The sequence below is a fragment of the Chiloscyllium punctatum genome, chromosome 30, assembly GCF_047496795.1.
Source record: "Chiloscyllium punctatum isolate Juve2018m chromosome 30, sChiPun1.3, whole genome shotgun sequence".
Lineage (NCBI taxonomy): Eukaryota > Metazoa > Chordata > Chondrichthyes > Orectolobiformes > Hemiscylliidae > Chiloscyllium > Chiloscyllium punctatum.
Genome location: NC_092768.1, coordinates 47,727,888 through 47,754,155, shown reverse-complemented (window position 1 = coordinate 47,754,155; position 26,268 = coordinate 47,727,888). Strand labels below are relative to the sequence as shown.

At 44.5% G+C, this 26,268-nt stretch overlaps 1 protein-coding gene across 8 annotated transcripts in view; it reads right to left on the bottom strand.

Annotated features, from left to right (window-relative positions):
- Nucleotides 1-26,268, bottom strand: part of LOC140455633 (uncharacterized) — a 51,902-nt gene that overhangs the window by 5,809 nt on the left and 19,825 nt on the right. For 2 of the 8 annotated variants that reach the window (XM_072550585.1, XM_072550589.1), the window contains exon 1: nucleotides 8,458-9,173. The exons of 1 other annotated variant lie outside the window; for it this stretch is intronic. The gene's annotated coding sequence lies outside the window, so the exon portion shown is untranslated. Of the gene's footprint in view, nucleotides 1-320; nucleotides 3,900-8,183; nucleotides 8,431-8,457; nucleotides 9,174-26,268 lie in introns of those variants that run through there. 5 more of the 8 variants (XM_072550586.1, XM_072550588.1, XM_072550587.1 and 2 more) reach the window with 3 other exon arrangements.

Below are 26,268 nucleotides of genomic sequence, written 5' to 3'. Positions count from 1 at the left end.
CAGCTGCTGCAAAACCTGAAGTAATTCTGCACCTCCCACATAAATACACCTCACCTTCTCACATTCAGGAATGGGCCATCAACAAAACTCAGTCTGGAAATCAGAGGGAAATGCTTCCAATAAACACACTCATTATCCAACACTCAGCTCCAGTCAAACAGTTCAGCACAAAGCACCGAGTAAACAGCTCACTCAGCTGGATCTTCTCACAGCATAAGGGACATTTCCACCCCTGATTACCCACAGGATAGTCAGACTGCCTGAAGATTGGTGTGGATATTATGGGATACAATTTGTATAAAAGCTGCTCCTTCACTCACCATCTCCTCACTTGGTTTTCAGTCCCAATAGGAAGTGAACCAGCTCTGGAAGAGGAAGAGGAGACAATGGGCAGAGTGGGTGGGCTCTCTGATTGACGTCTCTCACAGTCAATCCAAATATTTCTGGAGCAACATGAGTTTCCTGAAACTTGGGAAACCGACAAGTGTAATGGAGATGACTTTGAGCAGCAGTCAGGTGGAGATTTAAACTGGTCATTGTAGCATCTAAATAAACTCTCACTCCTTGGGATATGTAACCTTTGACGTATTTGACAATTATGTCCCTTGGCAGTTTGGTTAAAAATAGGAGCTTAAAAGTTAATCTCTTGTCTTCTTAAAATTAATTGCTGGCATTTCCTTGTTAAGATCAACTGTTTAATTTGGATTAATTTGAAAGGTAGACATTTAAGTATCTTATCGGCCGACAGGGAATTTTTAAAAAAATCTCCCAATGGGGGTTGGTGCTGCCGAAGCTTGGGTAGTTCATTGGATTACCAATTGAAAGCTGGGTAAAATTGATCTTGAAACATTAGAGGCAGACTATAAAAACAATGCTTTGAGTGCAATCATCTTGGAATGAAGCTACAAAGATGTAAAACTTGAGAGTTTCATAAAAATGAGAGTTCAGCAACTTGGTGATGGGGGTATTGTTATGTTCTGTTTTCCAAACTTCTTCCACAGGTCAGTGGGGGCTAGAGTAGATCAAGATCTGAGAGATGGGAGATAAACCACAGCAGTTCTGCAACATAAGGTGAACATGCCAAGGGACATCACATGTAGGTGGTTCGTAGTTGAGTATTTCTTTCTGCTACCTATTCTGACTAGTTTTCAGATCAAAGGCCAAATAGGAGAAATATATCCAGATTGAAAACTAAAGATTAGTTGTAAAAGAAAAAATAAATTAAAAATCTAATTAAATAAAGATACAGGGCCAGGTAATGTGTTGCAGCTGCAACCAGAGTGTGATGTACTCTTGCTCTTTGTAAATGAGTACTGTGAATAGCCAGTCAGCACCAAGCACTACAACTTTCACAAGATGTTTCAGTACGTTAACAATGAATGTGATTAGCTACTTTTAGAATACTGCGTACAATTCTGGTCACCCTTCTTTTGTTTTACTATTCATTCACAGCATGAGGGCATCACTGGCCAGGCAACATTTATTACTCATCCCTAATTGCCCAGAGGGCGGTTAAGAGTCAACCACTTTGCTGGGGGCCTGGAGTCACACGTAGGCCAAACCGGATCAGGATGGCAGTTTCCTTCTCTAAAGGACATTAGTGAACCAAAAGGGTTTTTTTCTGAGCAATCAGCAATGGATTCATGGACATCATTAGACTCTTAATTCCAGATATTTACTCAATTCAAATTCTGCTATCTGCCATGGCGGGATTCAAACCCACATCTCCAGAACATTATCTGATTCTCTAGGTTAGCCGACAAGTGATAATACCACGAGGTGACCACCTCCCCTGTAGGAAGGATGTTGTTAAATGTGAGAGGATGCAGAGAGGATTTACAGCAACGTTGTCGTGACTGGAGGGTTTGAGTTATACAGAGAGGCTGAAGAGGCTGGGGCTATTTTCCCTGGAGTGTCAAAGGTTGAGGGGTGACCTTACAGAAGTTTATAAAATCAGGAGGGGCATGAATAGCGTGAATTGCCAAGGTCTTCTTCCTAGGCTAGAGGAATCCAAAACTAGAGAGCATAGGTTTAACATGTGGAAATGCCAGTGTTGGACTAGGGTGGACAAGGTCAGAAGTTACACGACACCAGATTATAGTCCAACAGATTTATTTGATATCACAAGCATTTAGAGCGCTGCCCCTTCGTCAAGTTGGAATGTACAGCTGGTATGGATGGGTTGGATCAAAGGATCTGTTTCCATGCTGTATGATGCTATGACTTGATGGAGGTGGTGGACCCTATTGTCGTTCATAATGACCATATCAAATGTTGGTTGTCTGACAAAGTTCAGCTCAGTTGGAAAAAGTGAGCACTGCAGATGCTGGAGATCAGAGTCAAGAGTGTGGTGCTGGAAAAGCACAGTAGGTCAGGCAGCATCTGAGGAGCAGGAGAGTCGATGTTTCAGGCAAAAGCCCTTCATCAGGCTTGTGAGCCAAGGAGATGGAGATAAATGGGAGTGGGGGTGGGGCAGGGGGAAGATAGCTGAGAGTGTGATAGGTAAATGAAGGTGAGTGTAATGGTGATAGGTCAGAGAGGAATGTTGAGCGGATAGGTGGGAATGAAGATGGACAGGTAGGACAGGTCATGAGGGCGGTGCCGAGTGGGAAGGTTGGATCTGGGATAAGTTAGGGGGAGGGGAAATGAGGAAACTGGTGAAATCCACATTTATCCTGTGCAGTTAGAGGGTCCTAAGGCGAAAGATGAGGTGTTCTTCCTCTAGATGTTGGGTGATTATGGTTTAGCAATGGAGGAGGCACATCTCATCCACTTCCTGTACCTCTGCCCTCTAACCCCACCCCTCCAACCTTAACAAGGACAGAACCCCCCTGATCCTCAAGAGGCAGTCACACTCTAAGTTAGCTACCTCAAATTCAGTCAATGACCCTTGATCTTGCTCATTAGGTTTGAGACTCTTGGTCTTTGTGTGGCTGAGTGTGGGAACTGTAGGGAGGATGAGAAATCTGACCTTAGCACCAGGGTATAAGGAGCCATTTAAATTGGGTAAAAAGGAGAAATGTAGTTATAATTGTGGATAGTATGGTTAGGGGCAAAGGTATTGTTCTTCATTGCCAGGATTGAGAAACGTAAAGGCTGTGAAAACTACCTGGTGCCAAGTTTAAGGATCCCTCATCTGGGCTGCAATGAGACTTGGATTTGGGAGAGGCAAGATACAAGTAGATGTGCAATTAAAAAGCAAAACTACCAAGGTAATAATGTCTGGATTACTATCTGGGCTACAAGTTAATTGGTACTGGGTCAATAAGATGGAAGAGGCATATCTGAAAGATTGGTGTGAAATAAATGAGTTTGGATTCATGGGACATTGATTCTGTCAAAGAGAGAACTGTTCTGTTGGGGTGGGCTCCACTTGAATCATACTGGAATTATAGACCAGGAAAATCACATAACTAGGACTATAGATAGGTCTTTAAACCAAATAGTAGGGGGAGGGTTCAGTTGCATGGAAAACCCAAAAAAAATCCAAGTGTAGGAAAACGTAGGTGTGCAAGTTGGTGATGAGACTGATTGTTACCAGAAAATTAAAGGAAGGAACACAGTATGTGAACATCATTATGCATTAAGGAATCAAACAGGAGTGGGGAAGATTGAATAAACCTAGAGGCTCTGCATCAGAATGCATATAGCAAATGAAATAAAATTAATGAGTTAAGAGGTAAATAGGTATGATTCAATGGTGCTTACTGAGACAAGAGAGAGGCCAGGTCCAGAAGTTGCATATCCAAGGACATTCACTGCTTTGGAAGAATAGAGAGAAAGGAAAAGGGAAGGTGGTGGAGCTCTTCATAAAGGAAAAGAATAGTGCTGTAATGAGGAATGATTTTGGCATTGGAGACGTAGAATCAGTCTAGGCAGAAATAAGAAACAGCAAGGGAAACAAGTCCCTTGCAGAAGTAATGCAAAGGACCCCTAACAGTAGTTTCATAGTCGAACACAGTAAAAAATTAGGAAATACTGGAGGCTTGTAAAAAAGGAATGATAATCAGAAGTGATTTCAATTGGCATATAGATAAACCAATCAAACTGTCAAGAGTAGCCCAGTGGATGAATGTATAAGGAATTGGTTCCCCAACATATTGCTGCAAGGTTCAATCAGGGAGCAGGCTATTCTGGATTTAATATGGTGTAATGAGATGGGATTAATGATCCCATTCTAAAGGTTTCTCCAGGGAAGAGATCATAGTATGCTGGAATTTCAAATTCTGTTTGAGGACAACAAACTGTAGTTCCACACTGGTGTTCTGCATAGTGCATAGGCATGAGGACAATCTACATTTAGTAGATTGGGCAGGAAGACCAACAATTTAGACAGTTGATCACAGTGTAGACATTCTGGGAGATATTTAATTCTTTCAAACTAAAATATATTCCAGAAAGGGAGAAAGATTGTGAGAAGGGGTGGGTGTGAGGGTAAAAGCATCTATGGTTAAGCAAAGAAGTCCAAGGCAACAACAACAAAATTCTGGATTAGTGGTGCTGGAAGAGCACAGCAGTTCAGGCAGCATCCAAGTAGCTTCGAAATCGACGTTTCGGGCAAAAGCCCTCGAAGCTACTTGGATGCTGCCTGAACTGCTGTGCTCTTCCAGCACCACTAATCCAGAATCTGGTTTCCAGCATCTGCAGTCATTGTTTTTACCTCAACAACAACAAAAGCATACCATTTTACAAAGGTCAATGACAGGCTAGAGGTTCAGCAAACCTTTAAAGATCAATCAGGATTACTAAAGAAGTGATGAAAAGAGAAAAGGTAAATTATGAAAGTAAACTAGCACAAAATAAAACTGATTAGCAAAAGCTTTAACTGTATATTAAAAAAAAGAGTAGCTAAAGTGAATGATGGTCCCTTAGAGATGAGACTGGGAAGTTAATAATGGGGAGCACAGAAATATCAGAAACACTAAATTGATATTTTGCTTCAGTTTTTATGATGGAGCACACTGAAACCATTCTAATAGGAACAGGTAATGCAGAGGTTAAAAATGCAAAGAACTTAAAACAATCATCATTACTTGGGAGAAAATACTGAGCAAAGAATTGGGATTAAAGGCAGACACGTCCTCAGAGACTGATGGCCTACATTCTCGGACCTTTAAGGAAATGGCAGCCAATATAGCAGATGCATGAGTTATAATATTCCCAAATTCCTGGGATTCTGAAAAGGAGAAAGGATGTAACTATTTAGAAGCAGTGCAGGGAAGGTTCATGGGATTAAATTTCAAAGATAAAAGATTTGTCTTAAAAAGACATACTTTCTAGAGTTTAGAAGAATGGGAAGAGATTTAATTGAGGTATATAAGATGCAAAATGAGATTGACAAAGTAGATGTAGAATGAATATTTCCTGTTGTGGGGAAATCTAGAATGTGACGTCATAGTTTTAGGATAAGGAGTGGCAAATTCAAAAATATGAGGAGGAATTATTCCTCTCAAAGGATGGTGAAACTGAAATTCACTACCCCACACTGTGGTGGATATTGGGCAATTCACTACATTTTTTAGAAGACAGATCCAGATTTTTAATCAATAACAGGTTCAAGGGTTATGGCAGCAGGCAGGAAAGTGGAATAGAGGCCAAGATGAAAGCAGCCATGATTGTCTTAAATAGTGGCGCAGGCTTGAGGGGCTGAATTGCTGACCCCAGCTTTAAGTTATCATGTTGTTGCAGTTGCTGCCACTGTTCTCCTTGTAAATGCATGACAGATATTTCTTGTGTGGATTAGCATTCTACATCCTCAGAGACTTTCAATCTGACAACACCAGTGTGGAATGTGCAATCTTGGATGTGTTTGACAGTGATTAGAAGAGGAAAACTCACAGCAAACAAGGCAGTGATGACACAAAGTGGTAGGAACAGCACAGGCACCAGAGAGAACGACATAACTGTATTATAGACCAGACCAAACCCCTTCAAACCACATCACGGAGATAGCCCAAACCCTAATTTTTTTCTTATTTTAAAAGGCAAGTGCCATGCTTTGCATTCTGGATTCAATTAGATTGGTCAAACTACCAGTCTTGAAGCAAAACATACTTTTTCATACAATATAGTTAAAAATACAGACAAAATAGAAGAATTGGCTTAACTGTAACTCTATTGAAATACTTAACAAAATAATAAATTACTCATTAACTGTTCCAATATAGTAACATCCCATACGCACACCCTTGGCAGAGGCAATGTCAGTAAGACAGATTGGCTCACACGCAATTCTAGCAGCTGGAAGAGAACCCCAGCTTTCAGCTGTCACAGAGAGAAGAAAAACAGCTTCCACATCCAGCTTCAAGACCCTAGTAACTGCTACTGAAAGCTAAAACTAAAATCTTGGGAGCTTGGCCCGCATCCATTCAGGCTGCTTCTATTGTTCTAACTTTAAAAAAAACACAAGGCCTCAAGCTGTTTATTGGCTTGAAGCAGACTGCTCAAAACCTCTGTCTCAACCTTTTTCAAAAAAGGACAAAATACACCTGTTAAAGCCACTGTATTGACACAGGAGGGAGAGGGACTCTATGTTCTGAACTGTTCAAATTATATTGCCTCCCAAAAATTGTCAAATATCTGATTTATTTCTCCCCCAGAAGTGTTTCTATATTGTTGCCCATATTTTGGACACTTTGACTAGTTTATGCATTAAAAACACAGTACCCAAGCGCTGTTGTTAGTGAGGCAAACAAAGGGACACTGAATTTGGTTTGTGATTAAACTCTACTTTATTAACAAAATATTCCTTACTAAAATCACCATGTGAGCATTTCTCAAATTCCCACAATATTTACTCTTTTTATCCAACTCTATCTGTCTGAGAAAGGATATCATCCAAAACAATTCATGCCTGAGCTGGGCCATTGGAATCTCCTCCTATCTGATATAGGGCTGGCTCTCTTCCAGGACAGTGGATCCTGTAGGTCAGGCCAGATATTCTCCTGAGAATTCTTGGGTTGCAGCTTGATTGTCTGCCATATGCCTTGTAGTAACTGTGGAGGTGGCATCCATGTGTTTTTTCTTATTCCCTCCCCTTGCCCCTGACCTTCCTGAATGTTCTGTGGCCTTTAATAGATTGACACTATTTTATTCACTCATGGGATGTGGGTATTGCTGGCTGGGACACATTTATTGCCCATTCCTGGTTACCATTGAAGTGGTGGTGGTGAGCTGTCTTCTTGCAATGCTGCTGGAGCTGCAAAGATTACTGAAATTTACCCTGACATGAGTGAACATTTCAGAACTGATTAACAACAGACTCACCATTACCAGATTGAGAAATTAACCTAAAAACAATCTACAAAAATAATTACCCACATTGAAATAACGAATCTGAATAATGCACAACAATGGGTGGCACGATGGGTTAGCATTGTGCTCGGGACCCGTGTTTCATTCTACCTTCGGGTGACTGTATGGAATTTGCACAATTCTCCCTGTGTCTGCGTAGATTTCCTCCGAGTGCTCTGGTTTCTTTCCACAATCCATATATGTGGAGATTAGGTGGATTGGTAGTGCTAATTTGACATAGCATTTGAGGATGTGGGTTAGGTTAGGTGGATTAGCCATGGAAAAGACAGACTTACAAAGATTGGGTACAGGGATGGGTCTGGCTGGGATGTTTGGTGTGGACCTGATGAGCCAAATGGCTTATTTCCACACTTGTAGGATTCTATGAATAGTTCTCCATAAGCTGTGCAAGAGTGTGTGTACCCTCCACAATTCTGAGATGTAAAATCCAGGATTGTGGTGCACTCCTTTCTGACATGCTCTGTACCTGGAGACCAAACCAACCAGGGGTTCAGCTCCAAACCCCAAGCTCGAGCCCCTTACCTTGCTGCTGAAAATACCGAAAGTTAAAAGGACACATTTACTATAAAACCTCATCAACTAACATGGGGATGTAATTTATCTGGTGGGACAACAATGGACATTGGACACTGACTATGTCTCTATAAAAGCTGTGTCCACAACTTCCACATCACAGTGACCATTACAGCAGGTTTCACACAAAACAATCAAAAAATTCAACACCGTCCTCACAAAACTGTTCCTATGATTAGTGTCAAACTGTTTTATACTGAGATATTAACATCCCTTATTGAAGAATAGATGCCAACATTTATCAAATCTGTCCCAACATCTCCTGAGAAATCTTGGAAATTGCACCAAAAACTCACATTTTGTGAAAAAATGTTGGAGAGATTTTCTCTGAAAGTGAAGATTTTCTCTGTGTTTAGAGGGAAGGACAGACCATCTCCTCAAACATGACTGAATTACAGCCCCAAGCCCAGAAAACTCCTCCTTCACTGAGGTTGTTTAAAACCCCCACAGGGTCTCAGCGCAATTCATCCAAACCGCTCACAATCCCGCTCTGAACTACATTACCCATGCTGCATATGGAACTACGCGTGTGCGGCGAAGGACTACAGTATACAATCGGGGAGAGCCCACCCTCAGTGCCCGACGGAAATTGTAGCTCTTAACAGCACAGAAGCAGTTAGCTCCCAACGTTCAGGAGTTCAAATGAAGAACACGTCAGTTCGAACGGCTGTCGCGTGGAAAGTGCTGCAATTGGATTTACGTTCCTGTGCATGGTGGCGGGAAGTGGAATCGCTGGCTTCCCGATTGGTTCTCTCATGGGTTTGCCTCATAATAACCCACAAGAACTAGACATTCTGGTTCTGCTACCTGTGCCCCATTCTTGATTGTGATTGTCAGGGCCCGAAAGTGGACTTCTCTGCGAGTTCTGGGGGTTGGAGATGTAAATATATGACTTACTTGTAAAATAGAAGGCTGGCTAGGGGTGTAAATATACTCGGCATTCAGAAGCCTTTGGGGATGATGCGTTATGCGCGCGTGCGCCCAGGTTAAGGTCACGTGGTGCCTCTCCGTTGCAGAGCAAGGTCATGTGATACTCTTGCAAGCGCCGGAGGTGTGCGGGGAGGTCACGTGATGCTCTGTTTCGCGCCCCGGAGGAGTGCGGAGCGGTCACGTGATGCTCCTGATGAAGGGCTTTTGCCCGAAACGTCGATTTCGCTGCTCCTTGGACGTTGCCTGAACTGCTGTGCTCTTCCAGCACCACTAATCCAGTATTTGGTTTTTCAGCATCTGCAGTCATTGTTTTTACTCCGTTTCGCAGACCGAGGGGGGGTCATGTGATGCTCCGTTTCGCGGGCCGAGGAGGTCACGTGATGCGCCGTATCGCGGGTAAAAGAAAGTCACGTGGGGTCGAACATCCGGGAATGTGAGGAGGCAGAGAATGGAGTCAGATCAATAGCCAATCAGAAGATAATTCTACCTCAGTGTTTGTATGACGTCTTCTAATGTGTAAAAGAGTGGGTCAGGGACAGAACTGGGTCTTACTTTTTGAACTGGCACACTTTGTAGTTTGTCAGGGACAAAAAGGTTTAGACCTAGAGCTCTGAATGCTTTGTCCACTGAGTGTGAGACTGAATGTCTTCTCCTATTGCTTCATTTAAAAGAACACACAGGACTTGGCTCACACATAGAAGAAAGTAAGTTGGTAGATTGAGCCAAAGTCCTACAGAGGAAAGCCCCAAGGTCAGGAAAGAGGGAGCCTCATCAAGTTATATGGTCATACAACACAGAAACAGACCCTTGGGTCCAACCAGACCATAATCCCAAACTAAACTATTCCCACCTGTGCTTGAACCATATCCCTCCAAACATTTCTTATTTATGTACTTATCCAAATGTCTTTTAAACAATATACTGCACCCACATCCACCACTTCCTCTGGAAACACTGTCTTCCCAAAAACTGCCATTACTACCAAGTGTGAGAAAGAGAGCTCACAATATAATAAATTTCAGTCCGAGTCAAATTCTGAAGCAGCGAATTTTATTGAAATGTTCTTGCAAGAAAGGGTGACTAGCAAGTAGCCATACTGATCCAGAGATTACTCCACAATTTATACAGTTTAATTCTTGGTACTTCCCAGTTTACTTCATTGGCCTTCAAACCTATCAATATTCCTTATTGTGTTCTACCCCTACCCAGCTGCGCTCTGCCCATGTTTACTTCTTCCCCCTACTCCAAGGCGGGCATCCCTCCCCTCTATAAGTGACTTGGCTCACTTCAATGCTGACATGAGGGAAATTTGCTGAGCTTGGAATATCTTGATGTTCTTTTTCAACTTATCTATTTGACTGTAAGATCTTCCACTATTTGCAGGCATGTTCCATTCTTGTATGCACATTTTACCTAACTCAGACGAAACTATGTATCCCTTTACATAGTCTTCATTCTTGTATGCACATTTTAGCTAACTCAGCTCTTTGCTGAAACAATTATAAACTGGCGTAGGTTAGTTCATTCACCTTGCATAAGCAATTGTGGTTGCAGAAGTAACACTGCTTTACATATATCCCAATCAAGGAAATTGGTGCAATTGCTGTAACTGGGGAGAAGGTATCATGTAAACTGATGGGATTAAAGGCAAATAATTCCCCAGGGCCTGATGGCCTGCACCCAGAGGTATAAAAGGATTTGTCAACAGAGAAAGCAGATGCATTAGTTGAGATATTCCAAAATTCCCTGGATTCTGGAAATGTGCCAGTGAATTGGAAACATACTAATGTGACACACTTAATCAAAAAGGAGATAGGCAATAAGTGGGAAACTGTAGACCAGTTTGAGCTTTGTAGTGGGGAAGTTGCTGAAGCCAATCATAAAGGAGGAGATAACTGAACATTTGGATAAATGAAGCTCAATTCACCAGTGTCCAGTGGATGTGGTATATCTAGACTTCCAGAAGGCATTTGACAACGTGCTGCACAAAAGACTGATCCAAATGATTAGATCCTAGACGGTTAAAGGTAGAGGATTGGTTTGGATAAAGGATTGGCTGACTGACAGAAAACAGAAGATCAGTAAAAATGGGTCCTTCTCTGCATTGCGAACTGAAACTAGTCTTGTGCTGCACGGTTCAGTTCTCAGACTTCAACTATCTACAATCTGTATAAATGAACTGCAAGCAGAGACAGACTGTATCATAGTTAAATGCATGGTTGATACTAATATTGGTGGGAAACCAGGATATGATGAGGAGATAATATGTTTCCAGATGGATATTGGCTAGGGGAATGGGCCAGACTCTGACAGGTGGAGGTTAATTGGATATGTATGGGGTTGTTCATTTTGGCTGGAAAATAAGACAAATTGTCATTTCAATGGGAAGCAGATTCACAGTGTGTCAGTGCAGAGGGATCTGGGTGTTTTTGGGCATGAATTGCAGAAAGTGGATATGCAGGTGCAGCATATAATAAGAAAGGCAAATCGAAAGCAAATCTTAGCAGGACTTTACACTTGATGGTAAGGTCCTAGGGAGTGTTGCTGATCAAAGAGACCTTGGAGTGCAGGTTCATAGCTCCTTGAAAATGGAGGTGCAGGTAGATAGTGAAGAAGGCGTTTGGTATGCTTTCCTTTATCAGTCAGAGTTCTGAGTACAGGAGTTGGGAGGCCATGTTGCGGCTGTACAGGACATTAGTTAGGCCACTGTTGGAATATTGCGTGCAATTCTGGTCTCCTTCCTATCGGAAAGATGTTGTGAAACTTGAAAGGATTCAGAAAAGATTTACAAGGATGTTGCCAGGGTTGGAGGATTTGAACTATAGGGAGAGACTGAACAGGCTGGGTCTGTTTTTCCCTGGAGCATTGGAGGCCTAGGGGTGACCTTATAGAGGTTTACAAAATTATGAGGGACATGGATAGGATAAATAGACAAAGTCTTTTCCCTGGGGTTGGGGAGTCGAGAACAAGAGGGCATAGGTTTAGGGTGAGAGGGGAAAGATATAAAAGAGACCTAAGGGGCAACTTTTTCACACAGAGGGTGGTACATGTATGGAATGAACTGCCAGAGGAAGTGGTGGAGGCTGGTACAATTGCAACATTTTAAAAGGTATTTGGATGGGTATATGAATCGGAAAGGTTTGGAGGGGTATGGGTGGGTGCTGGCAGGTGGGACTATCTGGTCAGCATGGACTGGTTGGACCGAAAGGTCTGTTGCCATGCTGTCATTTCTATGGCTCGATGACTCTAAGTTCATTCCACACATGAACCACTCTCTATGTAAAAAACAGTTGCTCCTCACTGGCATCTCCAAATCACATACACTTAATGGTAAGGACCTAGGGAGTGTTGCTGAACAAAGAGATCTTGCAGTGCAAGTTCATAGCTCCTTGAAAGTGGAGTCGCAGGTAGATAGGATAGTGAAGAAGGTGTTTGGTATGCTTTGTGTTATTGGTCAGAGTATTGATTACAGGAGTTTGGAGGTCATGTTGCGGCTCCACTGTTGGAATATTGCATGCAGTTCTGGTCTCCTTCCTATCGGAAAGATGTTGTGAAACATGAAAGGGTTCAGAAAGATTTACAAAGAAGTTGCCAGGTTTGGAGGATTGTATGGAATGAGCTGCCAGAGGAAGTGGTGGAGGCTGGTACAATTGCAACATTTAAAAGGTATTTTGATGAGTATATGAACAGGAAGGGTTTGGAGAGATATGGGCTGGGTGCTGGCAGGTGGAACTAGATTGGTCGGCATATACAGGTTGGACCAAAGGGTCTGTTTCCATGCTGTACATTTCTATGACTCTATGTCTTTTTAAAATCGTTCTCTCCTTTAAAAATATGTCCCTCATCTTGAAATTCCCCACTGTAGGGAAAAGACAGTTTCCATTCACCTTATCTATACCCCTCGTGATTTTATAAACCTGAATAAGGTCACCCCTCATTGTCACAGCCTCCATTCCTGGCAACATCCTGGTAAATCTCTTTCAGAAAAGGACTCACCAATGTTCTGTACAACCTCAACATGACATCCCAACTCTTGTGCTCAAAGGTCTGAGCAATGAAAACAAGCAAGCTGAATACCTCTTTAATCATCCTGTCTACATGTGACATGAGCTTCAAATAATTATGTTCCTGAACCCCCATATGCCTCTGCTCTACAGCACTGCCCAAGGTCCTTTGGATTGTATAAATCCTGCTCTTGTTTGTGTTATCAAAATGTAATTCCTTGCAGTTATCTAAATGTGACTCCATCTGCCACTCCTCAGCTTATTGACCCAATTGATCAAGATCTCTTTGAAATCTTAGATAACCTTCTTCACTGTCCACTATACCACCAATTTCGGTGCAAACTTACTAACCATACCTTCTATATTCTCACCTAAATAATTTATGTAAATGATAAACAAAACAAGACCCAGCACTGATCCCTCTGCAACACTGTGACAGGCCTCCAGTCCCCAAAACAACCCTCCACCACTACTGTCAACTCCTACCATTATTATCCATCTTTAAATTCTTCTAATATGCCTGTGTGGTAAGTGGTAATAGTGGGAGAATCTCCTGATTGGCCATGCTTGATGCAGATTGATGTCCCTCAAGCTGTATCTTCTGGTGACCTCTTCCAGGGAGCTTCACCATGGAATGGACATCAGTATCTGCTTTGCCTGACTTGGAGGGCTCCAGAAGTGGAAAGGGAATTGAAGAAGATAAAGCCTACAGTGACACTAACCAGTATATTGTGCACAGACCTCTTGCTGTAGGATCCTGAGTGTTTCAGTGAATAGGAACACACCATGATGACAAATCAGACAGTATGGATTCAGCTAAAAAGTTAATTTATTGGGAGTTTGACACAGAAGATTAGTAAAACAGACAATACAGTCTGCATAAACCAAGTTAGTACCAATCAAAGCAACAAAATATTTGAAAATGATCTTTCCCAGATCACAGCATTAATCTTGGAAGAGTCCAAGGTGAAAATATCACACTGCCATTAAATTGAAGTTTGATGGACTGAGGGAATGCAAGTCTACAGACCTGTCCCCACTCTCTCACCATACTCAGGATAGTGGTCCTCCCAGACAGGAGAGTACAAACTTTCCCCATAGAATTAGTCAAACATCTGTCACCTGAAGAGGATCACCAACTAATGGAGGGTTTGAATCCAATTCATAGCCACTCCTGAGAGCTGGGTCATGTTACCAGCATATAAATATCAGGGGAAGCTCAGAATATTTTTAAATCCCTGTTCCTTACTCTGATTCCCAATTCCAATAATCAGAAATGACACTGAACTTTAGTGACACGTGGTCGAGTTCATTTCCATCATATAAACCACCAATCATTACAGAGATCCTGTGATCATGAGGGTGCAGGTGCAAATCAGTTTCCATTCCTGGAAGACTCTCCTTCCCAGGTTAGTTGGACAGTGCTTTCTAATTGCCAACTCTCTGCCCTTTATCCCTCCATTCACCACAATGCTTCTGAGCTGTCAACCTGTTTTAATCAATCCCTCATCTGAATTCTACATCCTCATTTTGAAAATTATTACTCAATCTTCTCTTTCTCAACTCCAAGGAATGAAAACTTGAATGTATCCAGGACACAATTAGTTTATCTATTGATTGCCAGATCTGATTGGATCACATCAAACACTAGTAGTCCTGCTTTCCTCTTGTCAAAACTGCTCAATGCTGCAGGATCATCTTAAAGAGTAAGGATAACCCCCAATTCTCCTCCTCAGAAATCAACTGTGTCAGTGTGTATGTTCCAATACCCCTTTACTTCCTTCCTCTTCTCTTTCCAAGGCTCCAACACACAGTGAAGCAGTGATTTACTAATGCTACTTTCAATGTTGTTGTCTGTACTCACTGATCCCAATGCGGTATTCCTACACCGAGGAAATCAAATTCAAACTGTTCAGTCAGTAAGAATGATACCACCATTTCAACACATCATCTCACACTCATGTCAACATTTCCATCCTAGGCTCACTGCAGTTTTCCAGTGAAGCCCACTGCAAACTGGTTCACAGAAAATAATTTAACACTGAATTCAACAATTTCTATCCTGTATTTTGACTTCCATTGAAAGATATGTTGATTGTGGGACTCACAGGAATTAGAATAGGTATATTCCTGTCTAATATTTCTAAGATAATATCCTGGGTATTCAGCTAAATGTGTGAGACTGTACAAAATCTCTGACTGTAAGTCAGAGGTGGAGTCTTTTCAGAGAATCCCAGGGAGTTCAAACTTTCCAGGCAATTCCAAAGAGTCAGTGCATTTGATAGACAAGGAGGCACAAAACATCCCACAAATTCAGTGACTGGAATATTGGCCTGATGTCTCTGCTGGTTTGATGATTTCTACAGTATTTGTTGTTGCTTCTTGTTGAATCCAGAAGACTTCACACCCTATACCAGCATCAACTTCCTTCTAAGAGTGATATATACATCTGCTTTCTTTACATGGTACGTCACTTTCAAATGGTATCTCCAGAAATGAAGTAACATCCATTCGAAACAGTTTGGAACAGACAGAAGTGGCTTGAATAACATGCTTTAAAGCGACTTGATGTCAGAATCAAACATCATGTCCTTTCTCCCAAATGGGTATTGGTTGAAATCCTCACAAGCAAAAACGACAGCTAAACTCTTTCTCAATCTGTGTAGCGTTGTTCAGTTTGTATTAACACTCTGAATACAAACACAGCGGGTTGTCCTCACTGCCTGGGGGTTACTCCAAGTCCTGTTTCACTGACATCACACTGCAGGGTGACTCCATTGTTACATCACAATCCCTCAGCACTGGTGATGTCATCACTAGTTGTTTGATGGGAGTGAAAGCTGCTTCTTGTTCTGTGTCCCAGTCCCACTGAACACCCTACACAGTGAGACATTCAGAACATCCAATGCCAGAACATCCTTTCTCAAGTAAGACCAAAACTGTACACAGTACTCTAGGTGTGGTCTCACCAGCATCCTATGTCACTGCAGCATAACCTCCATTTTAAACTTCATCGCTCGAGCAATGAAGGACAATATTCCATTTGCCTTCTTAATTGTCTGCTGCACCTGCAAACCAACCTTTTGTGATTCATGCACACGGACACCCAGGTCTCTCACACAGCAGCATGCTGCAATTTTTCACCATTTAAATAAAAGTCCATTTTGTTGCTGTTCCAACCAAAATAGATGACCTCATATTTACCAACATTGCACTCTATCTGCCAGACACTTGCCCACTCACTTAACCGATCTATATCCCTCTGCAGACTTTCAGTTTCCACTGCACACTTTGTTCTACCATTTTTCTGAGTGTCATCTGCGGACTTTGACACACTACACCTGGTCCTCAACTCTAAATCATCTATGTAAATTGTAAACAATTGCAGTCCGAACACTGATCCCCTGAGGCACATTACTAACCACTAATTGCCAGCTAGAAAACACTCATTTATCCCTACTCTTTGCTTTCTGTTAGTTAGTCAATCTTCTGTCCATGCTAATACATTACCCATGACACTGCGCACCTTTATCTTATATAGCAGACTTTTGTGTGATACCTTGTCAAATGCCTTCTGGAAATCCAGGTACACCACGTTCATAATGTCCTCAAAGAATTCAAGTAAATTAGTTAAACATGATCTGCCTTTCATGAAACCATGCTGCATCTGCCCAACTGGACACTTTCTATAGATGCCTCACTATTTCTTCCTTAATGACAATTTCAAGCATTTTCCCCACTACCAAAGTTAAGCTAACAAGCGCATAGTTATCTGCCTTTTGTCAACCTTTTAAAACAGTGGCAGCACATTTGCTGATTTCCAATCTATTGAAACAGCCCGAGAGTCCAGGAAATTTTGGTAAATTATCATTATTAGCATTTGCTATTTCCCCCACCATTTCTTTTAGTACCCTGGGATGCATTCCATCAGGGCCAGGAGACTTGACTACCTTTAGCCCCATTAGCTTGCCCAACACCACCTCTTTAATGATAATGATTGTTTCTAGTCTTCACCTTCCATAGCCTCTTTGTCATCAATTACTGCACTGTGAACACTAATACTAAATACCTGTTCAACACCTCGGCCATTTCCTCATATCCCATTATTAAATCCACCTTCTTATACTCTAAAGAACTAAACTTTACTTTAGCCACTTGTCCTCATTTTACATGTTTGTAGAAACTTTTACTGTTTTTATATTCTGAGCTGGTTTACTCTCATAACCCATTTTACTTTTCTTCATAGCTTTTCTCTGGCTTTCTGTTGATCTTTATAGTTTCCCACTAATCGTTGCCATTTTGTATGCATTTGTTCTCAATTTAACACCCTCCCTTATTTTCTTTAGTTATACATGGCTGATTATCCCTTTTCCCACAGTCTTTCCTTTTCACTGGTATATACTTTTGCTAAGCACTGTGAAAAATCACTTTGAAGGTTCTCAACTGTGTCTCTGGAAGTTCAACAGGTTTTGGACAGCCCAAAGAGTGTCCTTCACCGAGTTGATGATCCTCCAGGCGCAGTTGATGTTCGTCTCGGTGTGCGTCCTGGGGAACAGGCCGTAGAGCACGGAGTCCCGCGTCACGGCGCTGCTGGGGACGAACCTCGACAAACACCACTGCATTCCTCTCCAGATTTCTTCTGCATAGGCACATTCCAGAAGGAAGTGTGTGACTGTCTCGTTCCTCCCGCAGTCGCTTTGAGGGCAGCGTGCGGTGCGGCTCAGAGTCCAGGCGTGCATGAAGGATCTCACAGGCACAGCCCTTCTCACCACCAGCCAAGCCATGTCTTGGTGCTTGTTGGAAAGTTCTGGCGATGAGTCATTCTGCCAAATGGCTTTGACAGTGTGCTCAGGGAACTGCTCGACAGGATCCGCCCTCTCCTTTTCCCGAAGGGTCTCAAGGACACTACGTGCTGACCACTTCCTGATGGACTTGTGGTCAAAGGTGTTTTTCCTCATAAACTTCTCCACGAAGGACAGGTGATACGGAACGGTCCAACTACTCGGAGCGTTCCGTGGCAGCGAGGCCAGGCCCATCCTTCGCAACACCGGGGACAGGTAGAACCTCAGTACGTAGTGACACTTGGTGTTTGCGTACCGGGGATCCACGCACAGCTTGATGCAGCCACACACAAAGGTGGCTATCAGGGTGAGGGTGGCATTGGGTGTATTTTTTCCCCCCGTTGCCCAGATCTTTGTACAGTGAGTCCCTTCGGACCCCGTCCATCTTTGACCTCCATATAAATTGGAAGATGGCCCGGGTGACTGCAGCGGCACAGGTTCTGGGAATAGTCCAGACCTGTGCCACGTATAATAGCAATGACAGTGCCTCACACCTGATGACCAGACTTTTTCCCGCAATGGAGAGCGACCGTAGCTTCCATCTGCCCAGTTTCTGCCTCACTTTGCTGATACGCTTCCCTCAAGACTTGGCGCACGCCCCAGCCTCCCCCCCGAACCAATTACCCAGCACGTTCAGGTGGTCAGTCCTGACGGTGAAGGGGATAGAGGATTGGTCGGCCCAGTTCCCGAAGAGCATGGCCTCGCTCTTCCCTCGGTTGACCTTGGCCCCCGAGGCCCGTTCGAACTGGTCACATATGCACATGAGTCTGCGCACGGACGAGCAGAAAACGGCGGCGTCATCCATGTACAGGGAGGCATTAACCTGCAGGCCCCCGCTGCCAGGAATAGTCACCCCTCTCAGGCTCACATCCTTCCTGATGGATTCGGCAAATGGCTCTATGCAGCACACAAACAAGGCAGGAGAGAGAGGGCACCCCTGCCTGACTCCCGATCTTACAGGGAAGCTATCTGATTCCCAACCATTGATTGAGACTGCACTGACAATGTTGGTGTAGAGCAGTCTGATCCAATTGCAGATTCTTTCCCCAAAGCCCATTTTGGAGAGAATATCTCTCATATACGTGTGTGATATTCTGTCAAAGGCTTTCTCCTGGTCCAGGCTGATCAGGCAGGTGTCCAACCCTCTGTCCTGCACGTAGGCGATCGTATCCCTGAGGAGTGCAAGACTCTTAGCGATCTTCCTGCCCGGTACAGCACAGGTTTGATCAGGGTGAATCACCAACCCCAGAGCAGACCTGACCCGGTTGGCGATTACCTTTGACAGAATTTTGTAATCCGCATTCAACAGTGAGATTGGTCTCCAATTTTTGAGTTCCTCCCTCTCCCCCTTCCGCTTGTAGATGAGGGTGATGATGCCTTTCCTCATGGATTCACTCATGGTACCTGCCCGAAGCATACTGACATACACCTCCAGCAGGTCCTGGCCGATCAAGTCCCACAGAGCGGAATAGAGCTCGACCGCTAAGCTGTCGCTTCTGGGAGTTTTATTCTTTTCGAAGGACTCGAGGGCCTTGGTCAGCTCGTCCAGAGATAGCGGCTGGTCCAGCCTCTTACGTGTTATGTCGTCTAGGACCTCCGTGACAGAGGACAGGAACCACTGGGAGGCCGCGCTGTCGGTCGGCTTCGCGTCATACAGACTGGCGTAGAAGGATTTACTGATCCTCATGATGTCAGCCTGAGATGACGTTATCGAGCCATCTTCTTCCTTCAGGCTGGTGATGACAGAGCTCTCTTTGTGCACCTTCTGGAAGAAGAAACGTGAGCACATCTCGTCCTGCTCCACCAAGCGGACCCTGGAACGGAAGATTATCTTGGAGGCCTCCGAGGCAAAGAGCGAGGTTTGCTGGCCCTTCACCTCCTTGAGGTACTCCGTGACATCGACCCCCATCGTCTGCAGCAGGAGCAAGTTCTGCATACTTTCCTGGAGCTGGGACAGTTTTCCCCGCCTCTCTCTTGCCTCCTGAACACCTTTGAGGATGAAGAACCTCTTGATGTTCCATTTTACTGTTTCCCATCAGTCCGCTGGGGACTCAAAGAGGAGCTTCACGGTTCTCCAACCTGCGTAGTCCCTCTTGAGCTCTTCGATGTTTCCTGGGGTCAACAGCTTAGTGTTCAGTTTCCACGTTCCCTTGCCCGCCCGCTGCTCATCCTGTAGGTGACAGTCGGCCATCAGGAGGCAGTGGTCAGAGAAGAACACCGGCTTGATGTCGGTGGACCTGACCAAGAGCGGTCGGGACACAAACAGGTAATCTATCCTTCAGCGGATAGACCCGTCTGCCTGTGACCAGGTGTATCTACGCTGCGCTCCATCTGCAGGGGCGCTGAAGACATCGTGCAGCTTGGCATCTTTTACCGTGTCCATCAGGGCTCTGGACGTGGCGTCCAATTTACTGTCCCCCCCGCCGGATCGTCCATCTGCATCAATGATGCAGTTGAAGTCTCCGGCCAGAATGACCGGCCTGGACGTAGCCAGCAACAGTGGAAGCTGTTGCAGGACGGCCAACCGTTCACTCTTACCCATTGGGGCGTACACGTTGATTAGTCTCACGGGAGCGTTTCTGTATTTAACGTCCGCGACAAGGAGGCGCCCGCCCACCACCTCCTTAACCTCGGAGATGGTGAAGTTGCCTCCCCGCAACAGGATACTCAGGTCGGAGGCGCGGCTATCGTTTCCCCCCCGACCACACTGACGGCCCATGGGCCCACAAGCTCGACCATCTCCTATTGCTGCTGAGGTGCGGTATCCCACCTCCTGCAGAAACAGGACGTCGGCTTTAACGTTGGCCAGGAAGGCCATCGTAGAAACACATCGCGTAGCCGATTTGATGCTACGCACATTGATGCTGGCAATTTTTAACCCCATTTTAACAGTTTACGAGGTTAACAGTGTCCATTTTCTTCTGGCCTTGCCCCTCTGGGGTAGCTGTGTGCATCCCCGTGGTGACGGCAAACTGCTGGACCTCCCAGGGCTGAGGTAGTTGTCCAGCTCCACGCTGGAGCCATTTCCCCGCTCTGGTGTCTTCGGGTCGGGCCCAGGGTCCGCATCGTCCAGTTCTCCAGCGGGGCTGTCACAGGACTGCTGCTCCTAGTTACCTGGAGCTGTGGGCCGGTGGGTACCTCTTGGTTCTCACCGGGTGGGGGGAGGCTTTTACCCATCCCCTCAGAGGGATCGTCTTTTCCTGTTTGGGCGGTGCTGCCCTCCTGTTTGCCCATGGTGCTCTGTCTTCCTCTGGTGACGACCTTCCTTGCGCCCGTCCTCACTGTCGGAAGAGCTGCCTGTATCCTCGTCGTGTAGGTGTCTCTTCCCCCTTCGCTGGGTGGATTTGGGGCCCTTGAGAGGTTTCCTCTTCCTGCTTTTGACAGTAATCCAATCCTCTGTCTCCTTTGATCCCTCCTCTTCCATTTCCTCCGTCTGTCTTGAAGGAGTTTGGATCGGCTGCTGCATCTCCCCGCTGTCTGCCGCCTGCTCCTCTACAACCTGCCCTTCCTTCTGGGTGCCTCCAGACACCGTTCCTGTGCTGTTTTGTGGCACCTTGCTGGTCTTAGGCGGTCCACGGCTCGTGTTGCCACCTCCGGCCATCTGTGCGCAGGTGGCGGCCCCTTGTCTTGGGCAGGCCTTGTACATGTGGCCCACCTCTCCGCACAGATTACAGTTCTTGGCCTCCTTACATTCCTTGGACAGGTGGCCTTCCTGCTTGCAGTTTCGGCAGAAGATCAACAGTGGACTTGATCACTGTGTAAAGTCCTTTCTAAACACCTACATTCAAATGGTTTCTTCCCATATGGATAGATTGGTGTGTAGAAACTGTCAGATTGTGAGAGTGAGCATTTATGTGCAAAATAATGGATGACATCCGTGAGAATGATGAGTTGCAGTTCTCACATGTGGAAGTTTCTTCCCTTGTGAATATGTCAGTGATTCACCAGTCCTGATGACTGTGCAAAGTGTTTCTTACACATCTCACATTTAAATGGTTTCTCCCCTATGTGGTTCTGTTGGTGTTTGTGGAGGCTGTCTGACTATGCAAATGATTTGTTGCAAACCTCACCCTTGAATGCTCACTCCCCACTTTGAACACAATGGTGCTTAGAGAGTTTTGATGACTGCAAGAATTATTTGTACAGGAATGGTTTTCCATGTGTGATTGCACTGCTGATCCAACAGTCCTGATTAACAGCATAAAGCCATTTTACGAATCTCACAAAACTCAGCCTGGAAAGGAAATATTTCTGGCCCCCTTCCTGCGATATTTGTATCATCAAAAGCTACAGGTGAGGTACTGGAAGACTTGAGGTTGGCTAATATGGTGCCATTATTTAAGAAAGGCTGTAGGGGAAAGCCAGGGGATTCTGGAATGGTGAGCCATATGTCAGTGGTAGGTAAGGTGTTGAAGGAATTCTGAGGGACAGGATTACATTCATTTGGAAAGGTAAGGACTGAGTAGGGATAATCAGGGTTTGTGCACGGAAAATCATGTCTCACTAACTTGCCTGAGTTTTCTGAAGAGGTAATAAGATGCTTGATGAAGGACAGGGTTGTAGATGGTGTCCATTGGACTTAAGCAAAGCGTTTGACAAGATTTTGTAGGGTAGACTGGTTAGTAAGGTTACATTGCATGGGAATCCAGGGGAGCTAGCAAGTTACACACAAAATTGGTTTGAAAGTGAGAGAATATTTTGCAGCAGCAACAGGAGCGGTGAGAGTGAGGACCGGGGGCTACCAGGAAGGTAAATTAATCCTTTAAAAACTTATCTCGTGAATAGGCGAGCACACATTGAGCAGGAGCAGACATGGGACGGCTAAGAAAGTGAGATAATATATTTGGGCTGTTGCTTTACCCAAAACAGTACTTAGGTAGTGTCTCCCGCCCATTCTCCTCCTCTAACAAAAGAAAGGTTCTGTGCACTGATTAGATTAGAGGCCACATTAGATTTGGTACTGGGTAATGAACCCGGCCAGGTGTTACATTAGGAGGTAGGTGAGTACTTTGGTGATAGTGACCACAATCCAGTTACATTTATTTTAGTGATGGAAAAGGATAGGTATATACTGCAGGACAAGAGTTATAACTGGGGGGGAAACAATTATGATGTGATTAGGCAAGATTTAGGATGCATAGAATGGGGAAGGAAACTGCAGGGATTGGGCACAATTGAAATGTGGAGCTCATTCAAGGTACAACTACTGTGTATCCTTGATAAGTATGTGCCTGTCAGGCAGGGAGGAAGTGGTCGAACAAGGGAACTGTGATTTACTAAAGGAGTTGAATTTCTTGTCAAGAGGAAGAAGGAGGCTTCTGTAAAGATGAGACATGAAGGCTCAGTTAGCCACTTGAGAGTTACAAGTTAACCAGGAAGGACCTAAAGAGAGAGCTCAGAAGAGGGGACATGAGAAGTCTTTGACGAGTAGGATGAAGGAAAATCCTAGAGCTTTCTATAGATATCTCAGGAATAAAAGAATGACTAGAGTAAGATTAGGACCAGTCAAAGACAGTAGTTGGACGTTGTGTGTGGAATCCGAGAAGATAGGAGAGGTGCAAAATGAATATTTTTCATCAGTATTTACAGAGGTAAAAGACAATGTTGTCGAGAATACTGAGATACATGCTATTAGACTAAATAGGATTGAGGTTCATATGGAAGAAGTGTTAGCAATTCTGGAAAGTGTGAAAATAGATAAGTCCCCTGGCCAGATGGGATTTAACCTAAGATTCTCTGGTAAGCTATGGAGGAGATAGAAGAGTCTTTGGTTTTGATCTTTATGTTATTTTCTACAGGAATAGTGCTAGAAGACCAGATGATAGCAAATGTTGTCCCCTTGTTTAAGAAGGGGAGTAGAGACAACCCTGGTAATTAAAGACCAGTGAGCCTTACTTCAGTTGTGGGTAAAGTGTTGGGAAGAATTATAATCATCTAGAAAGAAATAATTTTATTAGGGATAGTCAACACAATTTTGTGAAGTGTAGGTCGTGCTTCACAAACCTTATTGTGAACGACCAGGGCAATTTGTACCGATAGGATGGTCTCCACCTGAACCAATCTGGAACCAGTGTTCTTGAAAAAGGGTAAATAGGCTGGTCACTAGGATTTTAAACTTGTGAGTCAGGCGGGGAAAGGAAAGGAAAAGCAATAGGGAATATGGAATCAAGTAGAAAGATAAGCAGCAGGTTAGCATGTATGCAGGGTTTAAGTTCAAGGCAGACTAGGAATGAGGCAAAAAGGATAACTTAGGACATATTACGAGAGATGATGGAAATCACAAGGATAAGAAAATTAGCATTAAGGCGCTTTACCTGAATGCTCGTGGTATTTGTAACAAAGTAGATGAATTAACAGCACAAATCATCATGAATGATTGTAATGTGGTAGACATCACAGAGACGTGGTTGAAATGGGTTCAGGACTGGCATTTAAACATTCAAGGATTTACAACTTATCGAAAATGCAGGGAGGTGGGCAGAGGGGCAGGCTTACCGTGTTAGTCAAGAATGAAAATAAATCTATGGTACTGAATGACATAGGGTCAGATGATGTGAAGCCTGTGTGGGTGGAGTTGAGGAAACACAAAGGCAAAAAAAAAATAATGAGAGTTATGGACAGACCTCCCAGCACTGGTCAGGACCAGGGGTGCAAGATGTACCAGGAAATAGATGGGCATGTCAGAAAGGCAGGGTCACGGTGATCATGGGGGACTTCAATATGCAAATGCACTGGGAGAACAATGTTGCCAGTGAATCCAAAGAAAGGGAATTAATGGAATGCTTACAGGCTGGCTTTTTGGAAGAGCTTGTGATGGAGTCCACAAGGGAACAGGTTATTCTGGATTTAGTGCTATGTAATGTGCAAGACTATATATAAGATCGTAAAGTAAGGAAGTAGCAATCATAATATGGTAGAATTCAGTCTGCATTTTGGAAGGGAGAAGACAAAATCAGATGTAATGATGTTACAGTTAAGTAAAGGTAATGACAAGGGCATGAGAGAGGAACTGATGAAAATCGACTGGAAGCAAAGCCTAGTGGGGAAGACAGTAGAGCAACAATGGCAGGAGTTTCTGGGTGTAATTGAGGACACAGTGCAGAGGCTTATCCCAAAGAAAAAGTTATCTGGTGGGGGGGATTGGAATTAGACAGCCATGGCTGATGAAGGAAGTCAGCAAATGTATCAAAGAAAAAGAGAGAGTCTATAAAGTGGCCAACAGTATGGGAAATCAAAAGATTGGGAAGACTACAAAAACAAACAGAGGATAACAAAGAAAAGTAAGGAAGAAGAGGATCAAACATGAAGGCAAGCTAGCCAGTAATATTAGAAATTATAGTAAAAGCTTTTTTCAATACATAAGAAACAAACAAGAGGCAAAAGTAGAAATTGGGCCACTCCAAATTGATGCAGGAAGGCTCGTGTTGGGAGATAAGGAAATAACTGAAGAGCACAATAAGTACTTGGTGTCAATTTTCACAGTGAAAGACATGAGTAATATCTCAACAATTAAGGAGAGTCTGGGCAACAGGGCAGAGTTGAGTATGGGAGTATAGTCAACTAGGAGAAAGAGAGGACTGCAGATGCTGGAGTACCAGAGTAGGAAAAAGGTGGTGCTGGGAAAACACAGCAGGCCAGGCAGCATCCGAGGAGCAGGAGAATCGACGTTTCGGGCATAAGCCCTTGTTCAGGAATTTGGCTGGTGTGCCAAGCGGGCTGAGATAAAAGGTAGGGGGGGAGGGAATTTGGGGGAGGGGCGCTGGGAATATGATAGGTGGAAGGAGGTGAGGGTGAGGGTGATAGGCTGGAGAGAGGGTGGTGGCGGAGAGGTCGGGAAGAAGATTGCAGGTCAAGAGGGCAGTGCTGAATCAGAGGGTTGGGACTGAGATAAGGTGGGGGGAGGGGAAATGAGGAAGCTGGAGAAATTTACATTCATCCCGTGTGGTTGGAGGGTTCCTAGGCGGAAGATGAGGCGCTCTTCCTCCAGGCGTCGTGTGGGCAGGGTCAGGTGATGAAGGAGGCCAAGGACCTGTATGTCATTGGCAGAGTGGGAGGGGGAGTTAAAGTGTTCAGCCACGGGGCGGTTGGGTTGGTTGGTGCGGGTGTCCCAGAGGTGTTCCCGGAAACGTTCCGCAAGTAGGCATGTCTACCCAATATAGCGGAGACCACGTTGGGTGCAGCGGATACAGTAAATGATGTGTGTGGAGGTGCAGGTGAATTTGCAAAGGATATAGAAGGATCCACTGTGGCCTTGGAGGGAGGTGAGGGGGGAGGTGTGGGCGTAAGTTTTGTACTTCTTACGGTTGCAGGGGAAGGTGCCGGGAGTGGAGGTTGGGTTGGTGGGGGGTGTGAACCTGACGAGGGAGTCGTGAAGGGAGTGGTCTCTCCGGAACGCTGATAGGGGTGGGGAGGGAAATATATCCCTGTGGTGGGGTCTGTCTGGAGGTAGTGGAAATGACGGAGGATGATACAATATATTCGGAGTTTGGTGGGGTGGAAGGTGAGGTCCAGTGGTGTTCTGTCCTGGTGGCGATTGGAGGGGCGGGGTTCAAGGGCGGATGTGCGGGAAGTGGAGGAGATGAGGTGGAGAGTGTCGTCGACCACGT